The sequence below is a fragment of the Melospiza georgiana genome, chromosome 16 (assembly GCF_028018845.1).
Source record: "Melospiza georgiana isolate bMelGeo1 chromosome 16, bMelGeo1.pri, whole genome shotgun sequence".
NCBI lineage: Eukaryota > Metazoa > Chordata > Aves > Passeriformes > Passerellidae > Melospiza > Melospiza georgiana.
In genome coordinates, this window is record NC_080445.1 from 12612212 (window position 1) to 12632153 (window position 19942).

The window sequence follows — 19942 nt, forward strand, 5'->3', positions numbered from 1 at the left end:
CCAAGGCCAGGCTGGGCAGGGCTGGGAGCAGCCTGGGACAGTGGGAGGTGTCCCTGCCATGGCAGAGGATTGAACAAGACCCTAAATGTCCCTTCCACCCAACACCATCCTGTGATTCCATGATTCTGAGGTTTAACTCTAATCAAACCCCTGCACACTAGCTGTGAGTTAATAAAATAACCTGGTTTTAGAAAATTTTTCTTCCAACTGTTTGGCCTCTGGCTTTACACTTGCAGACTAAACATCAAATAATGAAATTCTTTCTTCTTTCCATGCACACTCAACACACCACAGAGCTGATTAGCTTTCAATATTATGGAATCACATTGCTTGAAGTTACAAATCTTCTTTTATAAATAAAAACAAGTTGCTGAAAAATAACATAAATTTTGGCACTGTATCAACCCAATTAAACCTCCGTTTTACTAGAATTCAAAAACCAGCCAAAAATAATCTAATTGAGAAATACTAAAACTGGACTTATTCTGTGTGGTGGTGAGAATGACATTAAAATGGTTTTGAAAGACCCAGATAGCTAAACAAGATTAAAAATCATAACTTTACAGCCAAAGCAGAGATAAAGAGAAAGCACAGAGACACACAACTTGAAGAATGCCCTGACTCTGCGCTGCTGTGGAGGCACTGAGGGGAGGAAATCACTGAGGAGCAGTTTCAGAATGGAAAAAGGTAAAGAAAACTCTTCAGCCAGCCACAAACAGCCCTGTACTGCAGGACCCCTCAGCCTCTGCATAAAATAACTTCAAACTTCCCCTGACTTCCAAACTTCTGCAGGGCTTGAAACGAGGATGGAGAACAGTCCTGCTATAGAAGGGAGCAGCCAAACACAAATTTTATGCATATTCATAGAGTGAATCTGACTTTTGGAGCTGCTGGTAGTTGAAACAAAGATAAAAGAATTGTGAGAGTTAGGAAGAAATTTCACATGGATGAAATAGAACTGAGTGATGTGACAGCTTTGATCATTGTTCAGAAGCTGGAAAAGAAAACTCTCCCTGAACCTCCGCAGAGACATGGGCTGTGCCAAGACCTGGCACAGAAAAGTTTTCTGGGGGAGCACAAGTAGGCAGAGAAGAAGTAAAAAAAGAAGTAAAAAGACAGGGAGGGGGCTGGAACTCTGGGGGCCAAAAAATAATTAAAAAAAACTCCCAAACTACCAAAATAAATTGGGAGGAAACCAGAGGGTTTTATCCAAAAAACTTTCTCGATCAACTAAGTCTACCAGCAGAAGCAATGCAAACTGAGACAGCTCTGTCCTGGGTGTAAAATGGTATTCAGGTGAAAGATTGTCTATTAAACATTAATATAAAACCCTGAGTAATTAAATCTTTTTTCATTTTTAACAACAGATAATCAGATGCAGAGAACATTTAACCTTTTTCACTTAACTTTGGTGATATAAGAAGCTGAAATGTTCTGCAGCAGGCTTCTTTTATACCTATTTATGATATGACCTCTTAATATATATGTACTTACATGTGTATGTTTGTAGGAAATTTGTACATTAATCAATATTTATCACTCCTTAATAACTGAAAAACTACCCTACAGTAGATTCACAAGAGAAATCAAACTGAACAATGCAGAGATTAGATACCTGCTCTGTTTTCAACAATTCCTATTTGTTAGCTTATTTAACAATGATTGAACATTTTGGGAACAGCTGCCTTGGTAAAGGCTCGACATCCCCAGCCTTCCACTGATGTGCAAGGGCAACAGTGTTCATCCCTCCAGATCTGTCCCCAGTGATATGTCAGAAATCATATTCCTGATGTTCACGAATTTATATAAAACACAGTGGGAAAAGGAAACAGAGACACTTAGAAAAGCTACTCAGATAAAAGGGGAGCCTTTTTCTAGTTGATAAATGCACTCAGTAGCACATTTCTTTATGTAATCTCTCTTCAGACAGTAGAAGGAAGCCTCTGCAGAATATTTTTTTTTTAATAGATGAAACATGAATCATTTTATCTTTAAATTACATAACACGAATGCAAATTAATCAGTATCCTTAGACAACTACAAAGTTGATTAAGTGGCTCTTAAAGTCAGAAGATACCAGAACTGTTGAGCAGCTCTTTTTACATTGGCTGTAACCCTTAATATTTCTCCAAAGCAACATGAGAAAAGCTGGAGACATTAATATCCATTAGAGGGAAAGGCTGGTAGGGATTTGAGAGTGCTCTGGCTGTGCTGTAATCGATAGGTTACCTGCTCAATAGAGGGCATACATTACTTTTACTCCAAGACAAATACACTGGAAGTTATGTTTTGTTTCTGTCATTGAGCAGCTCTTGCTCACCCCAGCTTTTGTTGAGCTTTCCTTCCACAGAGTAATGAGCCCAGGACTGTTTCATGGCTGAGGGGGTGCTCCATTTTTCAGAGAAATATCTGTCCCTCATCTGACATAAAGCACCACTTAAGGATGAAGCAATGGCATGAAAGGTGCAATAGAAGCAAAAAAAAAAAAAAGGGGGGGAGAAAAAAATAAATTCCCCTGCAGTGGAATTTAGGGAGTAAACTACTTATTTCCTGACAGAGCAGGAAACTCTGTGCAGGTAGATAGCAAAGTGGTGAAAGAAAACAAGAACTGGCTGAGAGAGCCCAGAAGTGGGGTTGCAGTGGCAATGTAGACAAAATATCAGTTTTAAGATGGATGAAATTAAGAGACTCTCTAGCAGCAACCCCCTCCTCCCCTTCCCACTTCTCTCCTTCTTCCCAGAAGGAAAAATGTGTCTGAGCCCTTCATGACAACATCAGAGAATTTGGGTGGGGGTTTATGTGTGAGTACAGAATCTGGTTTTGGCTGATGGGATCTTTGAAGAGGGTTGAAACGCTGACATGAGAATAAAAGGGATCCATAACAACATGTTCTGAAATGACTGAAGCTGGAAAGCAAAAAGGGAGAGGGGAGAAGGAAAAAAAGTCAAAAAGAAAAGGGAAGAAAAGAGAGGGAAAAAAAACTCAGAGGGCTGAGTGGGGGGAAGGAAGGAAAAATAAAAATGAGTAATATGCTACAAAAAGCAAGAGAGGCTACAGATTTACAGAGGAGTGTGTCCACAACAAATGACACCTATTCCTTGAAATCTGCAGAGCTTCAGGTTTCACACAATTGTCTGTTAGAAGAAAGGATGAACACCTACATTTATTCAGTTCTTCCAAGTAAAAGATCAGATGGGTTAAAGAGGAAAAGCCCGTGTACACAAAAGGTGGAAGAAAAGCAATGGCTGGAAAAGAGAAATATTTGAATTATTGAAAACCAGCTCATTATTTTCCCTTGAATACATGATCTCAGTAATGGTTATCTGACATTAATGACCATCTCTACAATGCAGGCAAAGAGGTGCCTGGCAATCCACTCAAACATTCCGGTTACTTCCCTTCAGCCTCTTCCATAGTTCAGCAGAACTTTTGTCTCTATACTTTTTAGCTGCTGGAAGAGCTCCAATCCTTTCTCTAGGCCAGGAACAACCTGGTTCCAACACTCAGTGCTGACCCCGTGCTGCTCAGCAGTGCAGGAACATCCCTGGTGTAATCACCAGCCCCTGCATGTCCTTTGTTACAGACAGCCACGACCACCAGCAAGGGGATCTATTGAAAGAAAAGCATTCTTGGTGCTTGTTTGTGCACAGCTTATCTTTACCCCTGCATGCTGCCTGCTCACCACCACACCAGCTCCTAGTGCTGCAGATGGGATGGTTAAAAGCTCCAACCACAAATCAGTTCTAAAGTCCTAAAATAATTAGAAAAACCAACAAAGAGAGGATGGAATATTCCATCATTATTACCACTTCCATAAATCAGTATTTTGATTTATGACCAGCATCCGTAGCACAGTACAGCCCGTCTTTTGAAATACCTGCAACCTAAGAGGATTTAATTTAATTTAATATGGAGCTTTATTAAGAAAATGAAAGCAACAGTGAGCCACTGGGGAACAGAAATCCCACCTCTTGCCAGCAGAGATGCAGAGTGCACCCATCCCTCAGATTATTCCTGCCCACACAACATCCTAACTCACCCCCTGGTGGATGCAAATTACTGCTGGATCAATCCTGATACGTTACAGTCCTTCCAGAATTTCCTGATACCCCACCCTAGTGTTTTTGTTTACATATTATAAGTGTAGAATGTTATGGTCGTGAAAAACAACGGCAAACCTACAGAGAATTTGGGGAAACCTGTAAAATAAAGGGGTTTTAGTAAGCATGCAACAGGCTGTACAATTTTGCACTGCAATGTATTTCAAAAAAAAAAAAACATAAGCCAGATGCCAAGAACAACTTGCCTGGGTAAAAGAAAAACTTATCCTACTTATCCTTCAGCCTCAAAAATGCATTTGATAACAAGGGTTTTACTGCACAAAATGTGTGTCTCAAGACAAGATGGAATCCTACAAAAGCAAACTGAGAGTAGTTCACCAGGTGAAACCCATGAAAACTCTCTCTCCTCACCTGGGTCTTGGGATTCTGGCCCCTGGACAACTGGACAGTCTCACTCTCATATAAATTAAGACATAATAGATTCTATAATTAATACCTCATGACAGCTTTACGTTTTCTTCTTAAAGTATTAAATGGAATCACAAACATCTATGTTTAAACCTGGGCATCCAGATATTGTGCTTAGCCAAGAGTCAGAGCTGTTCCTAAAGCATTTTTTCACCCATAGGTGTCAATCACAATTATCCAGGAGTAAATTACACAGCTAAAACATCTTTCACAAGTGCTGTTGTCCACAAGAACCATGCTGAAAAATATTATTTTATTTATTTATTCAGTTATTTTTCTGTCACTTGAATTTTATGTTTTACTATAAATTCAGTGCTAGTAAACAGTAGATTCTGAGGCACAGTTCCCTGCAAGGGATGTGAATTTCATCCTGCCTGACCCAGTGCTACACAGACAGGTTGGGCTGCACCTCATCTCGCTGACAATTTAAACTTTCCTCCCCTTGCTGCTACATGAGCTTTGTGCTCGAGTGTTGATGGTTAAAGGGTCAGCTCCTTTTGTGCACAGCAGGGTGTCAGGCTGGAACTGCTGTCGATTATGGCCATTAACTGAGCTACAGGCACACTCAGGGGTGTATTTACTGCTTGTCTTGGAAGCATCCTAAAAATACAGGCCAAGCCATCCTCTCTGGTACTGAAATACACAGGATGATCCCCATAGCAAACAGTGAATGCAGTAAAAACCCTCTCAGTGACTGAATGTGTTTTCAATATTATTTTACTTACATTTATTCTTGCTTTCTCTTTCTACTGTCTTCTTTTATGTCCTTCCTTCTGTTGTTTCTGAGTGGAACTCTGCAATTCTCTTTCACACCCTGAGCCAATGCTTTGTTGATGGCTCATTGTTTACTGCATTTCTGACTTGCATGTCTTCCTACTGCAAAATCAATGCAGCACTTGGATTTAACATAAAAAGTGAGTGCTAACAGAGCTTTATTCTGTAGCTAATAACAGCCCCATATTATTACTTTTTATGCCCAATAAAAAATGAGAAACTGCCAACTATGGTACCTATGGCAAAATCACAGCCTGAAGCTCAGAAATAAACTTTAAAATCGCAAATTTTGGGATGTGTGTTGGTCACCCAAAGGCTGACTTAACTATCCATGGCACTGAGTTTTAACTACCCGTGGGACTGGGTTTTTATCTACATGCTAAACTAGATTTCACTGCAGAGATCATAGTTTAACCTTGAACCAGGATGTCTGTAAAAAAGTACAGCAGAAGAATCAGCTCAAACTCCAGAATATTCTATAGGATGATCCCAGGGAAACTGCAGCAAGCAAAAATTTAAAGAGCAAAGGACCAGGGAGAACAGCACAGTACCGACTGTACATGTGGAATAATAATCATGTTATAAAACTGTGGAATTGTCCATCCCCCAGTGAAGATCTTGTTTGATTATCATCTTCCATCACTGATGTGAATGCAAGCCTGCCTGCATCCCTAATTTAGGGCTTTATTCAAGCAAATGCATCTTTAAGAGACTTTGTTTTTGCCACATGTAGCTCAAATTGCTGCTTCAATACTCAGAATAAGTTGAGTAAATCTCAGTGCCATGGTCTCATCTTGTTTGGAGACACATAAATTAAATAACAAGCCTTTTTTTCTTTATAAACAACATAATCAGCACTGGATAAAATATTTGTTATTCCTAGTATAAATTTCGACATGATAATATAGATCTCTTAGATATTAAAGCAAAATACTTGTCCTGCCAACTACAAAGGTTGAAACACCATCTTTTAACTACAAAATGTGGCAGAAATAGTCTAGCAGATCAAGTCCTTAGATGCAAGATGATGTTAATAATTACAGGAAAAATTAGATATAGTTGCATTTAAACAAGTGCCACATGAAACACGCTTGACCATCTGGTAAAACTGTCTTAGGGTAGGATGCTGGCAGATATTGCATAATCATCTGCATATGACAGATAATTTTAGCCGAATCTAAATTAAAAAAATGTTCTCATACTTCTTAAGAAAAAAAATTAAACTGCTTTTCAAACTTAATAAATATATGAAGTTATTTAATTTATTACTGTATGAATTCCATATAAAACTAAAATGCTATGGACACAAAAAAGTAGAACAATACTTTTTTTAAAACTATTTTCTAGGTATTTTGAATTACAAATTGTTCTGCCTAGAATTTCTCCTGTGTTTTGTTCCTCCAAACATTTTCAAAGTAGTGGCTTAGAAAAAGTTAGCACAAAAAACCCACCATTCTTGTGCTACTCAGCCACTCTTCAGTACAAGGACTATTTTGTCACATCGCTTAATGATCTGGGACGTGAGAGATTTGGAATTCCTCTGGAAAGGTTTTCTGAAACAGAAAAACATCCACAATTGGTAAAGGTTGTCCTTGCAGAGCAGGTGGTGAAGTTTCCCAATTTACACAGAAATCTGTGCAGTCATATCTCATTTAACTGTGTTGATTTACAATTCATTATTTAAACAGTGCACACAAAAAAAAAGTGCACTACAACAAAATGTTATCAGTACTGAAGGTCATTCTCTAAATAGTACAATGAAACATGTTTCCTAAAGCCAAAAAAAAAAAAAAAAAAAAGGGAGAAAGAAAAAAACCCCAAAAATTACTTGAAGGTCTAACAAAACAAATATTGTCATTGAAGACAATTGAATCTTATAGTACTTATTCCTAATACAATATGGAATTAAAATTGACTGAAGGGATTTGAATCTCCTTAAATACATTGGAATGGCTGAGAAGGAATAGAAAACCTGTTAAACAAGTTACAAAAAAAAAAAAAAAAAAAAAGCAGAAAAAGAACAGCCCTTCAGCCCTTCAGGAGTGGATGATCTGGAAGGAAGGACAGCATTTGTTGTCTGTGCAGAATGCCACAGCACCCTCGATTATGCAGCTGCCCTGGGGAATTAATGTTTGTGACTGAGGTGGGAGGGAACATCCTGAGGGCTCCACACCCTGCTCACAGTAGGGCCAACCTTCAGCCTGAAGCAAGTTGCTCCCCATGTTGTTCTGGGAGGTTCTGGTGATGCCCAGGGGAGCCCCTGGCCTTCCTCTGCTCCCCGCCCAGCCAGGATTCCCTGGGCTTTGCTGTTCTCCCTGGTGAAGAATTTTACATTTACTGCAGCAGAAGTAGCTCCCCTTTTGGTAGCTACTCATCCTAAGTGGTCGTTGCAATCTTTTTTTTTAAAAAGATGCTGTGTAGAGAGGAGTGCAAATCCATGACCCAACATATTTTTAGGTATGACCTAACGCGGCTCAATTTTCAGTTGTTCCACACACTGGTCCAAAACACCAGTGAATCACTACAGAGCTCAAAGCAACTGGCTCTTCTCCCACCAAATATAAGCACCTTGATGAGGTAAACTAATCACCAAGCCAGCGCCCATGCTAAGTTTCTTTTCACATCCTCTCTTCTATAATTTCACCACACCAATTCATTTGCCAGCCTGGTGCTCTGAGTATCACTTTCAAACAAAGCACAAGGTCAGGAGCAGTGAGAGCCCCTCAAGGACAGTGACTTCTCTGCAGCTCAGGACACACCACACCTTGTTTTCTCTGAGGGAGAACAGTTCTCTTCAGCAGCTTGTGTTTCTGAAGGGAATATTATCATACAACCTAGTTTGAGAGTGCCACAATGAACACAACCCCTTTTACAGCCCTGCTGCATCCCAAAGGCACCAGCAAGCACTTCTGGCCTAAGAACATCTGGAATAACTGCTGGGCTGTGCCCTACACACTGGATACAACCCTGGAAAAAAGTTTCAAGGGTTTTGAACTGTCATTTGTCTTCTGTGAAGTCTCCAAAATGGCCTGAACATTCACTTCCACAGAGAAATGCTGTAAAAACCAAGAGATCCATGTGTTCTCTACTTCTCAGCATCCAGGAAGGATGGATGGCATAAAGCACAGATGTACCTCACTGGTATCCATTAGGAATCAGATCCACCATGAGTTTATTCCCAACTTTCCCAGATGGATTTTTGATTGCTATTGTCTGCCTAAAAGGTAAAAGCAAAGTGAAGAATCTGATACTGAACAATCTCTACAGGGAACGCATTGCAGACACCATCATAAAGCCTTCAGAAAAAATGATAATTTTGTTGCAAAGTGAAATATACAATAGGATGAAACATAAATAAGAGATTAAACAAATAAGGGGAGGACAGATTCAAGGAGGGAAAGGAAGCAGAGAGAATATTAGAATTGATGTAACTGGAAAGTACCATGTAAGCTGTGCAGGGAGAGCAGAGGGATGAAAATATAACTCAAACAAAATCGCTGCAGTACCATGTAGTATTTTGATAAAAATATATAAATATTAATAAAATATTTATATATTTCAAAATATATAAATATGTCAAAATATATTTTTATAAAAGCATATAAAATGGCTTAAAAGAAATTTTTTAAAGTTTGTGGAAAAAATGAGATAAAGAAACTTTCAAAAGAGTCAAGGGTCATGTCCCCAGAAGAACATAACACAACATCAGCAGCAGAGCTGGCTATTAGAGCAAACAAATCAGTAAAGAAATTTCAAGTTCAGCATCATGAAAAAATGTAATGAAACCCAATCAGTGGAAAGGCAAATAACTCCAAGCAACAGCTTTGGTACTGCAATTTCCCCTTGGATAATTTTACTGCAAACAACTTAATTCCTCCTCATAATGACTACCCATTAGACCAACAGCTATTGCTACTGTCACCTATGAAAACTCTGCTGTGCCAGACAGAATTCCAAAAGTATTCCTTACAAACAACACAATCACTTATTTCATCTCAGAATTAGAGGTATGAGCTACAAAAATTAGGACAACTTCCTGCCACATTCAGTCAATCTCAGTCCTCCCCACACTATTATCCAAGGAGAAGACAATCCAATCAAATAACAGCAGGAAATCCTAAGCTGTGGGATGGATTTCAGTCACCTCACCACAAACTGGAGGCTCTGTGCTCCCTGAGCTCTTGCTATGGACAGCAGAAAGATTTATTTCACTTGACCAGTGCTGTCCTTCCACTTGTTTGGGGAACCACAGCATTAAATTCTTCTACAGCCCCCTGTGCCCTCAGCAGTGTTCAGGATTCACATTTCCACTTCTTGTTCAGGACACAAACACTTCATAACCTCACACAGCTCCTCTGCTTCTCTTCACCTCTCCCCTTCACCACAGCCCCAGTTACTCATGTTATTGCTGCTTTATCTAACTGTGATACAGTACATTATAAATATTCAACACCACAGGCATTCCAAGCACATTTATGACCCTAAACACCTTTCTGGGAAATTTCTACCCACCTGTCTCATTAAAATAAAAGTATTGGTTCAGGTTATCCTAACCCAATGCATTACACTTGACACACAGACAATGACTGGGATTGATGCCATGTTTGCCAGGGCAGGGGAGCTTTTCTTTGGCACAGCATTATTATTTCTGCAGGCTGCTGAGATTCCTGCAAATGGATGGAACAGGCACACCCTGCCCTGGCAGTGCCAGAGCCACACAACCCCTGCTGAATGGGAGCCTGGCTCCTCAGCCTTCCCTGGAGAACAGCAATGATCACCATTGTGGGAAACACACTGCTTTTGCATCCATGTGTGTTTGAAATGCAATTTTTGACCCAGCAAGCAACATTTCCAACTTCCCAATTCTACTTGCTAAGGTACTATACTGCCATGAATGCAAAAATATTTCACATTACTCAAAACTTATTCAGAATTACATCTTCTTTAAGCAAAGTGACATTTTCACCTTTTTCTTGCCAAGAACCATTAAAAAAAACAAGAGAAAAATTTAAACAAAGTCAGACATACATGAAACTAAGATTAAAAAAATTTAATCAAGTATCATCTCAGGAGAAACTAATAATCAGCTGTGAAACAGATTCATTATTAATTTATCTGAATTGACTACATAGGATAATGTCCAAATCTGGGACACAATTGAAACTGGGGCACTATATAATAGTTATTTAACCTAGATTCTGCAAATTCACCTCAGACCATTTCACTTTTTCCTTAACAGTCAATACTCAATGTCCTGCCACAGGATGCAGACAGAAAATGTTTTGAAAAGCACAGTATTTTCTGCTTGGTGGCAAGGAGTGCCAAGCAGAGGCTGGCAGAGAAGAGAACTGCAGCAATGTCTAGGAAAGGGCTTGATGGCCACAGAAAGGTTAGGATCTAAAAGTTTAAATAGCACATGAAGAAAAGCTCTGCTGTCAATACCTTACTGGAAATAGAAAGTAATATTCAAAATAATCTGGCAATAGTTTATTGCAAGAACATAGAAATGTGAGAGACAGAAAGCTACCCCACCACAGGTAAAAAAATAGATGATGATGATGATGATGATGAAAATGGAAGCAATTCTTAGAGAATCACAGACAAAATTCTAGTTCACAGGCACTTAAGGAAAACCAAACCAGGATTGTGGCATGCTCCTTATCTCATATCAGTACCTCACAAGATGTGGCAGTGATGTCTAAACTGAAATGTGCAGTCCCACATACATAAACGACCCCTCTCACAGAAAAACTGGCACCCACTTTGCCAAGAATCATCCAACAAAAATGCTTAACACTGTAGATACTTCTAATTACCACGAAGTGCCTTGGGAAGTTCAGTGTCAGCGCCAGTCACCAATCACCAGTGTAAGGTTTTTACTGCTTCAGAGCAAATCATTTTCTGTTGTTTACTAGCAAAAAATCCCAAAGTTTTATAGCTCCTGAGCACTGCAGGAAGCAGCTGGATATTTTGCATAATTTTTTGAGAGACAGCCAAGCACAAAGCTCTTAAACCTTCCTGGTGGTAACAACCCCAGTGAGCCAGGGCTGCTTGTGCTGCCCCTGGGGCTGGTGGCCTTCCCTGTCCCTCCTCCCCAGGTTCCCTGTCCCCTTTTCAGACAGGGAATGTTCCCTGTCCCCTGTTCCCTCTCGTGACCTTGCAGTCACTGAGCATTCACAGCTCTCTCCTGGAGCACCCATCAATCATCTAATTAAAGTCTTTTACTCCTACTTTAGGACTCCAGCCAGGTTGAGACATATGTTACTCAAACATTTTGCTGAAGCATTAACTCAGTGCAGACTTTTGTTTGTCTCATTTCTTTGTCCAGCTATTGCATTTTGACACTTACTGAGCACAGAACTGGACAATTAGAGCCCTTGGCAACGAAGTTTCCCTATTATATTTCCCTCATATTAATCAAAAGCAGAGATTTATCAGCTGGTTTAAAGGTCTGGATGTTGGATCGCTGTCCTAATTCATCTCTGCTTTGATTATATCCTTGTCTATCAGCTCATAATTAATGTTTATAGTGATTACCATCAGCTGTTCTGCAAAAGGGGCAGGAAGGCTCCTAAGGAAAGGCCAAGATGCTGCAGGGCCACCTCTGGCACCAGCTACATGTTCTGTGACAAATCAGGTGGCACACCTGAGTGCCGAGTGAGGATCACATCAGCAAAAGTCCAAAATAAAAAGCGGGCATCATCCACCAAAAGTCCAAAACACAGCAATGAGCACACAGATTCCACAGTCCCAGGAAAGCAGAGCTGACTGATGATGGATCCAAGCTCAGAGTTCACTGAGAGTCAGGCTGGAAGTGATGCCAGGGGTAGCAGCAGTGGATTCAGGCACAGCCAGGTGTCAGAGGTGTCACACTGACAGGGTAAGGCAGCTCAGAGTACAGACTAGACTGCTGCGTAATACATCTATGCTGAAATACAGCAACGGAATCAACACAAAAACCTCTACTAGATCATGACCTGAAATCTCCTCTTAATTACACCAAGCCAACTAACAATGAACTGCAAACATGAGCAAGTTCCCACAATCATATAATCAGCAAAAGTATTGCTTAATACATATCCTCAAACATGACACAGGCATTTCAAGTCAAGAAAGGGATAATAATAATATTAATTATTATTATTACTGCCATCTGCATTTTTCAAATGCACTAAAACAATAATTCGTTACAAGTGTGTAATCAAACTATTATGCTCTATTTTTTAACTGCTTTTTCTTGACCGCTACACATTACCTGGTACTGCTCATGCATAAAGGGAAATCACTTTTAATTGTGCAGCAGGTGAGCACTACATGACTTTTTCCAATCTGTGCCTTGAAATAAGTTCATGAGGCAACACTGCAACAAAGCACCAGAGGAAACCAATCTTTACAAGTCTCTGGTATGTGAGTTCACCTTGTGTTTACATAGCCTTTTTTTCCTAAAATTACCACTTAAAAACCTTAGTATCAGAGTGAAAAAAGAAAGGAAAGCTGCTACATTTACAATGAGGAAGTCACACATAAAACACTATTTTATGGTTTGTAAAACCAAACTAAACAAGCACTCCTGAGTGACTTTACCAAAGGGTGCTGAAGACAAGGACAAAAAGGCTCGCTGGGAATCCAGTTCACACTGGCAGGAAATCAATACTTCAGGCATTGACAAGACACAAACACAATGGAAAATATTCTGACAAAGACAGGGAGCTATAAAGAATCCATGTTTTATACCTAACCCTCACAGCACCTTAAGGTTTTCTCCACAGCAACTCAGTACAATCTCCCCTTTTTTTCTCACTTTCTGACCTGAAATTTAGAAGCAGCAGCATTAAATGCAGGAATAAATGGCAGGATCTGTGGACCTGAAGTTCCAGCTTTGAGATGATGATGGATTTTGGGTTTGCCTTATCACCATGGTGCGGGCAGATGTCAGAGCTGAGGCCATATTCACCCCTCCTTCTCCCCCTCTCCAGGAGGATTGAAAGAACTCAACAAGGATGGAGGGAGTCCCAGCCCAGCCCTCTGAAGATGCTGTCCCAGGGCCACCTGCCCAGCAGAGCTCACCTGCTGCTCAGAATTGTCATCCTCACTGGATTCCCCACGCTGGCATTTAAACATGTCAGGATCCCATCCCTCAATGGGGGGCACCTGGGGCTTTATCCTGTTAAAATGTTAATGTGATAGCTTTTCCTCACCTTCTGTTTGCTGCTGAAACAATGAATTCCACTCTGAAATGGCTGCAAGAGTTCTTGCTAAAGTTCATCAAGCAGCCACAGCTCAACTGCAATGTTACATTGAAATAAATGTTCACAGTTATAATAAAATATCCACTCAACCCCATTCTTTTCTTGATGGCAAACACTGCTGGAAACAGCCTAAAACTCTGCAGATTCTGACATATTAATGCTAAAACTGAACAGAGCCCAAGAAGAATTTCACATAGGCACATTGAATCCCAGCCCTCCACACTTAACCAAGGTGCAGTGATTTTCTTGGGTTTTTATTAATTCAGTATTTTTCTAAGGTTGTGATCTCCATGACCATATTCTAACAGGATGCGATGAGAGTGGCACATGCTGAGTTACTGAAGAATCACATCTTCAGAAGACAGAAATTTGTAGTGGATATTTGAAACTAAGCAATAGACGAGAAACAGAGTTTTATAATTAATCAAAAAATCATATGGATATAACAATTTCAGTTCTTAATCATCAACAACTATACATATCTCTCTGAAGAGAATTTGCATCCATTCTGTGATGCATCATAAACAGGCCAAAAAAAAAAGAACCAAAAAGAGATTTTTCATGAACATGCACACTGAAGTATCCTTGTCCCAAATACAGGCAGTTTTGAGGTATATACAGTTTTATGTCTGTGTGTGCCCGCTGCTTCTTTCCTTTATCCTACAAAAGGGTATCATACAGGACCACTAAGGACCCTGCTTTCTGGAAAAGCTTCTTTCCCATATTAGCAGCTACGTCTGAAAATTATAAACCTGTCAAATCATGAACATTTCTAAAAGTATCATTATAATACATATTTATCTCAATATCTCAATTCTTCATATAATTTACTCTACTTTTGCAAAGCTCAGTTTGTCTTATGGAAAGCCCTCTTGATCATCCAAGGAAGTGCTTTTAAGAGAACCTACAATTAACATGGGCCTATTTAATAATAGAGAACACGGCGTTATTGTGCAATAATCCCTGACAAATTGATCATTATCAATAGCTAATGACTACTTTGTTAACTAATTGCCCCAGGGCAGAAGCGTGTCTGGGGAGAGACGAACTTTGTAAGGAAAGGTAACAGCTATTAAGAGCCATAAAGTTTGTGTTGGGAGGTGCTCCAGGCATTATAAATCCCCCAAAGTACTCCTGGTAATGATTCCTGGCAAGGAAAGGCAGGGGGGCTCTCCGAGGCAGGAATGCCTTGTGCAGAGAACAATTCTCCACTGCCGCCGGGAGTGCGCGGGCTGCACAATTAGAATGAGGAATGCAGCCCATTACACGGGATAGGAGAGAGCTTTCCTAGCAAAAACAACCCCATTACACATGCTAAAGGGCCTTGAGAAGGAGCCAGACTTAAGCAAAAGCTGCAGTGTGGAACTGATGAATATATTCACTTTGGCATCTTTAGTGGATCCCAGTGCAGCCTGGTTAACTGCACCATGGGATGCCGTGTGTGGGTTTAGATTTGGGGTCAACATCTCCTGCCAGCCGTGCCAGGTGTTAAAAATAGGTTAGAAACTGTTGTGAAATAGTTGAGAGATCATTAACCATGTACTGTTATGTTGCCATCCTATTGCAGGGGTTCCATACTGTTGTCTCCTTATCACAACAGTTCCATACCTTCTTGGTGTTTCTCATGGACAGCTCCTCACAGCACTGACTCTTTCCTCTTCCCAAAGCAGCCACTGACTCCAGTTCCCTTCTCACCCAGCCACCCCACTCTTTTATAGCACTCTGCTTCTCATTGCTTACAGCTGTGGCCTGGTAAAGTCAGGCCCATTCCTGATCTTTGATAATTGGCCCAGCTGCAACTTCTTAGGGCTAAGATTACTTTCTTTGCTATCTTGATTTTCTGATATTCTATCGCCCTACACCGTAAGTTTGGTTAATATATTGTAAATGGAGTTAAAAGGGTCGTTATAAGAAATAGAGCACTCAAGGTACCATAACACACCTCAGTAAAGCGAACCACGAGCCAGCCTGGACAGAACTGTAATGGGCCAATCAAGCGCCTTAACCTTCATGCAAATGAAGGATCCAAACAGAAACCAATCCAAAGGGACAAAAAACAGGATAAAAAGGAGCTTCTGACCCACTGAATCTGTGCTGCTCCATGGGGCCATGGCTGCTGAGCAGCCCCAGTGCCAGCGCTGCTCCATCCTCGACAGGAACGCTCCTGCTCAGCCCAGGCTCCCTTGCTTTGGGCCCTTCTTTTTTTATAATAAAGGTTGAAATCACTTTAGCACTGGGAGCCTGCTCTGGTTTTTAACACCAGGGATGCTGCCAGGTGACTCTGATAACATCCCTGGATCCCAGCAAGCAAAAGATTGGCAGACCTCAAAGCACCATGCCTGGAGCAGTCAGGGAGATGCAGAACACGAATCTGAATCCCAGACTTGAGTGGGTATAGTAAAACAGGGCACCCCCGACAAAGGAAATGATTGACATCTGATTCCATTGATTCAGAATGCTGAACAATTGCTCTAATAAACTGTACTATATTACATTATACTATACTATATCAAAGAGATACTATACTATAGTATATATACTATATAGTATAGTAGTATATAGTATATATATAATATATAGTAGGTATATAGTATATATATAGTATAGTATATATACTATATATATACATAGAGTGTATATATAGAGATATAGTGTATATGCTATATACATATAGTGTATCTCTACTATATACATGTATATATGTGTATACATATACACTATACTATATTACATACTAAAGAAAACTCATGACTGTCTCCCGAAAGCCAGGACACAGATTTGACCAAGGAATTGGCCAAGGAATCAAAACAATCCTCAGCAGAATCCAATTAGCAAATCCCTTCAGGTAAACAATCTTCCTAACACATTCCACGTGTGCAAAAGCAACAGGAGCAGAGAATAGAGATAAGAATTGTTTTCTCTTTCTCTGTGGTTCCTCACTGTGATTCCCAGGAAATATCCTTGGGAATTGTGCCTGCTGCTCTCTCTGAAGAGAGCTGTGGCTATAAGCAGGCACACTCAGGTTTATGCAACTCACCTGGCCAAGTGTGAACTTGATCTGGAAGTCTGCTGGAACTTCAGGGAGCAGATCCCAGACCTCTGGGCTTCCTGAGAAGCTTGGACACATTCCAACTGCGGCCTGATTATCAAATATAAGATTATTCTTCGAGCACATTTTTCTCCTTTAAGTGGACACATCTGCATTCACCACATTGAACCATTGCCCATCCATCTCCTGCCTCCCTGCACAGCCTCATTAAACACACACCACAACTTTCAGTTTGCCCACCCAGAGCTTCTCTATTCCTCTCAAATGAAAGAGCAATTTTGAAGAATGGAATGCCAGAACCACTGATCTGCCTTTCTTTTGTGGGTTTTCAAATATTCAAACACCCCTGCTTCAAAAAAGGACAAAGTTTGGTGGTTTGATTATGCTGTACTACACTGCAAGAAGATAGCAACTTGAAGAAAGAGCTAGCATATAAAAAGGAAGAAAAAGAGATGAAATTTGCTCTTGTGGAAGGAGTATAGACTAGGAAGAAAAGAGATGAAAAGCACAGAAATAACAAGATGGGCAAGAAGACACAGCAAGAGTTATACTAGAGATGAACAATACAACTTTGAATGAGCTTTTAGGGGGTAATAAATGCATTATACAATATAGGATCCTATATAAAATATAGGTTACATATGTATTTAAGTATTAACTTATATATATATTTAAAAACTTTAAAATCCATGGAATTTGGTATTGCAACAAATTTAGGTTTGAGGTGTCTAAATTATATTTCATGCCCAGAGTCATTCTTGCAGTTGAGATCATCATTATTCCATGGAAAGAAAAGCAGTAACAGAGTAAATGTATTGCTTTTCAGGTAGACAGCCCCCAGAATGCCAGGGTATCCATAAATACCTGCAGGGAAATGAAGAGAGAGCAACTTCAAATGTCAGAGGTTGGATTGGAAATGAGCTTCCAAACCTCTGCCAGCTCCAAGTGGGACCCCATGGGGAAAGTCTCACCCTTAGTGCAACAGCACAAGAAAAGGGTCAGGACAACTTTCCAGGCCTGCTCTTCTCCAGAAATGGATCTTTTGTTGAGATTCACTCGTGCCCCTGCCAAAATAAGGAGTTCTTTGGTGTAGGGAGGGCACTGAGAGCTAATTCCAGGTGAGGAGCAGGGGGCAGAACACCCCAAGTTCAAACTTCACACCAAGAGCTCGCCATAAATTTTCACAGCAAGAGATGCAGAATATTTATGCAAAAAATAGAAAAAATATAAAAATGTCTCCTGAGCCCTCACTATCCTTTCATGCCAATCCCAACTTAACATGCAATGTATCATCAAAGCAACATTACACTGATGGTACAGAATTTATGAGAGATGTCCTGTGTCTTATTAAATAGGAATTGAAAGAAACAGGGTGGAACAGAGCAGCACAATAACATTGTCTTCACTTTTCTAAAGACTGAGAAAATAGGGTTTTTTTTTTCTTTTCTTTTTTTAAGGGGAGAAAGAGATAATAGGAATGTAAATTAAATAATGTTTCCTCCTGAAGACCTGCTAGATCAGGAACAGATAAAGTGATAAACTTAATTACAGACTTCTGTGCTGCATAATTCATCTTTTCTATATAATTCACCTTCATGAAATGTGAAACTCTTGTTTCGGGAAAAAAAAAAACAGCAAACAAAAACCAAAACAACACCAAAACCACTTCACTCTTCTCCATTCTCAAAAAGACTTTTCCTGGTTTTCCTCTTAGTTGTCTGCAAAATAAAAGAAAGGTGTTCAAAGTTGCAAAGGACTTTTCTAGACTTTTTGGGAAAGACTTGGAATAGGTGGAAGCAACATCTTACAGTGTCAATGCTTGTTCAACCCTGAAACGCTGGAGCACCTACATTAGAAATTACCTGGGAAAAGAGTTTATATATTAATATAATCAAAAAGAGATTAGATATTAATATAATCAGTCATAATGGTGGAAAGTCTATGAGCGAGTCATCCAGATTGTGAAAGAACTCTGAATTTTCAGTCTAACTGTAGGACCCCGATCTCTTGGATAATGCTCTCTTACTCAGTAACCTCTATATCCATCCTCAAGCTTCCATCAGAAATTAAACATACAACTTTGAAAGACACTCAGAGCTTCTAATCAAGTCTTGAAGTGACAAAACAATCCAGGACATCTCAGTTTCATTTCTAGTGGCCATCCAAATACTTCAGGCTTATGAAAACGTTGCTAGTTATTTATTCCTGCATTTAATCTGCTCCATTGATCTGTCATTTATGAAGTGGGATGGGAAACTTTGCAGGTCTGGGAAAGGAAGGCACAAATGTTTAGATGGGACCTGGCTGGTTCCAGATCCATTTATGTGTTTTTACATCTAATACAAGAGCTGCTAATGCATGCATCCCCTGAAATAAACTGCTTTTTCAACAGTGATTAATATTATCAGTGCAAATACTGTAATTAAAATATCTATCAGCTTTTGCCTTCCTCTTCTCTGTGATGCCAGTCCTGGCCAAAGTGTCACACTGTCATTTGTGTCCCTTCAGTCCACTCCTGTAACCAGCCATATGTTTCTGTCCATCAAACCAGAGACTCAGAAATGATACCCAACACCAGGAATGTTTTACAGCCAGGATTCCTGCTTATCAGAGTCCTTTAGAGGCAGCACATGCTCATCAGAGCAGTGCCAAAAGAACAATAAGTACCTGCTGAGGCAGAATGGGAAGTGCCGTGTCAAATATTTAAGCACCTGCACATTATGTTCAATTTCTTTCAAAATATAATTGCCTGGGAATTTTGCGAGAAGAGACAACTCCCCCCATCCCTGGTGCCAGAGAGGAAAGGATGGAAAGCACAGACTCCTTCCCCCATAGCTGCATTGCTTCTTATTTGACCCAGATTGTGCCTCTGAATCCTCTCCTTGTTTCCAGTGAGAACCTCAGAAATATCTGCCAGGACATTTCCTGCAAGTGGCTGATGTGTTTGTTCAACACTCCCACAAATGTCACAGCTGTGGAACCACGTTACTTACTGTATTTTTTTTCTAAGGCTTTCTTTTAAAATTATCTTGTCCAGTTTCTTGCACCCTGAGATGTGCAAGCACTGTGGGGAAAAAGAGCAAACGGACATCCCAGGGTGAAATCCTTTCAACAGAGGCACTCCTGGGGATGGAAAGCACCTCTCAAGTGCAGGGGATTTCAAACCTGTGAATTCTGTTGAAAATATACCACATTCAAACTTTTGTTGGGAATTTAGCTGACTGGAGACTGGAAAAGTATGAGGCCGTGGCTAATTCCAAGTCCTGCACCTGCAAGATAGAGTGTCCTTGGGCCTAGCTGGGTATGATAACAAGCAGACAGAGAGACGTGGGAAATAGGGA

General features: G+C 40.2%; 1 protein-coding gene across 26 annotated transcripts in view; it reads right to left on the reverse strand.

Annotated features, from left to right (window-relative positions):
• Nucleotides 1–19942, reverse strand: part of RBFOX1 (RNA binding fox-1 homolog 1) — a 1171935-nt gene that overhangs the window by 564522 nt on the left and 587471 nt on the right. The gene's annotated exons all lie outside the window — the stretch shown is intronic.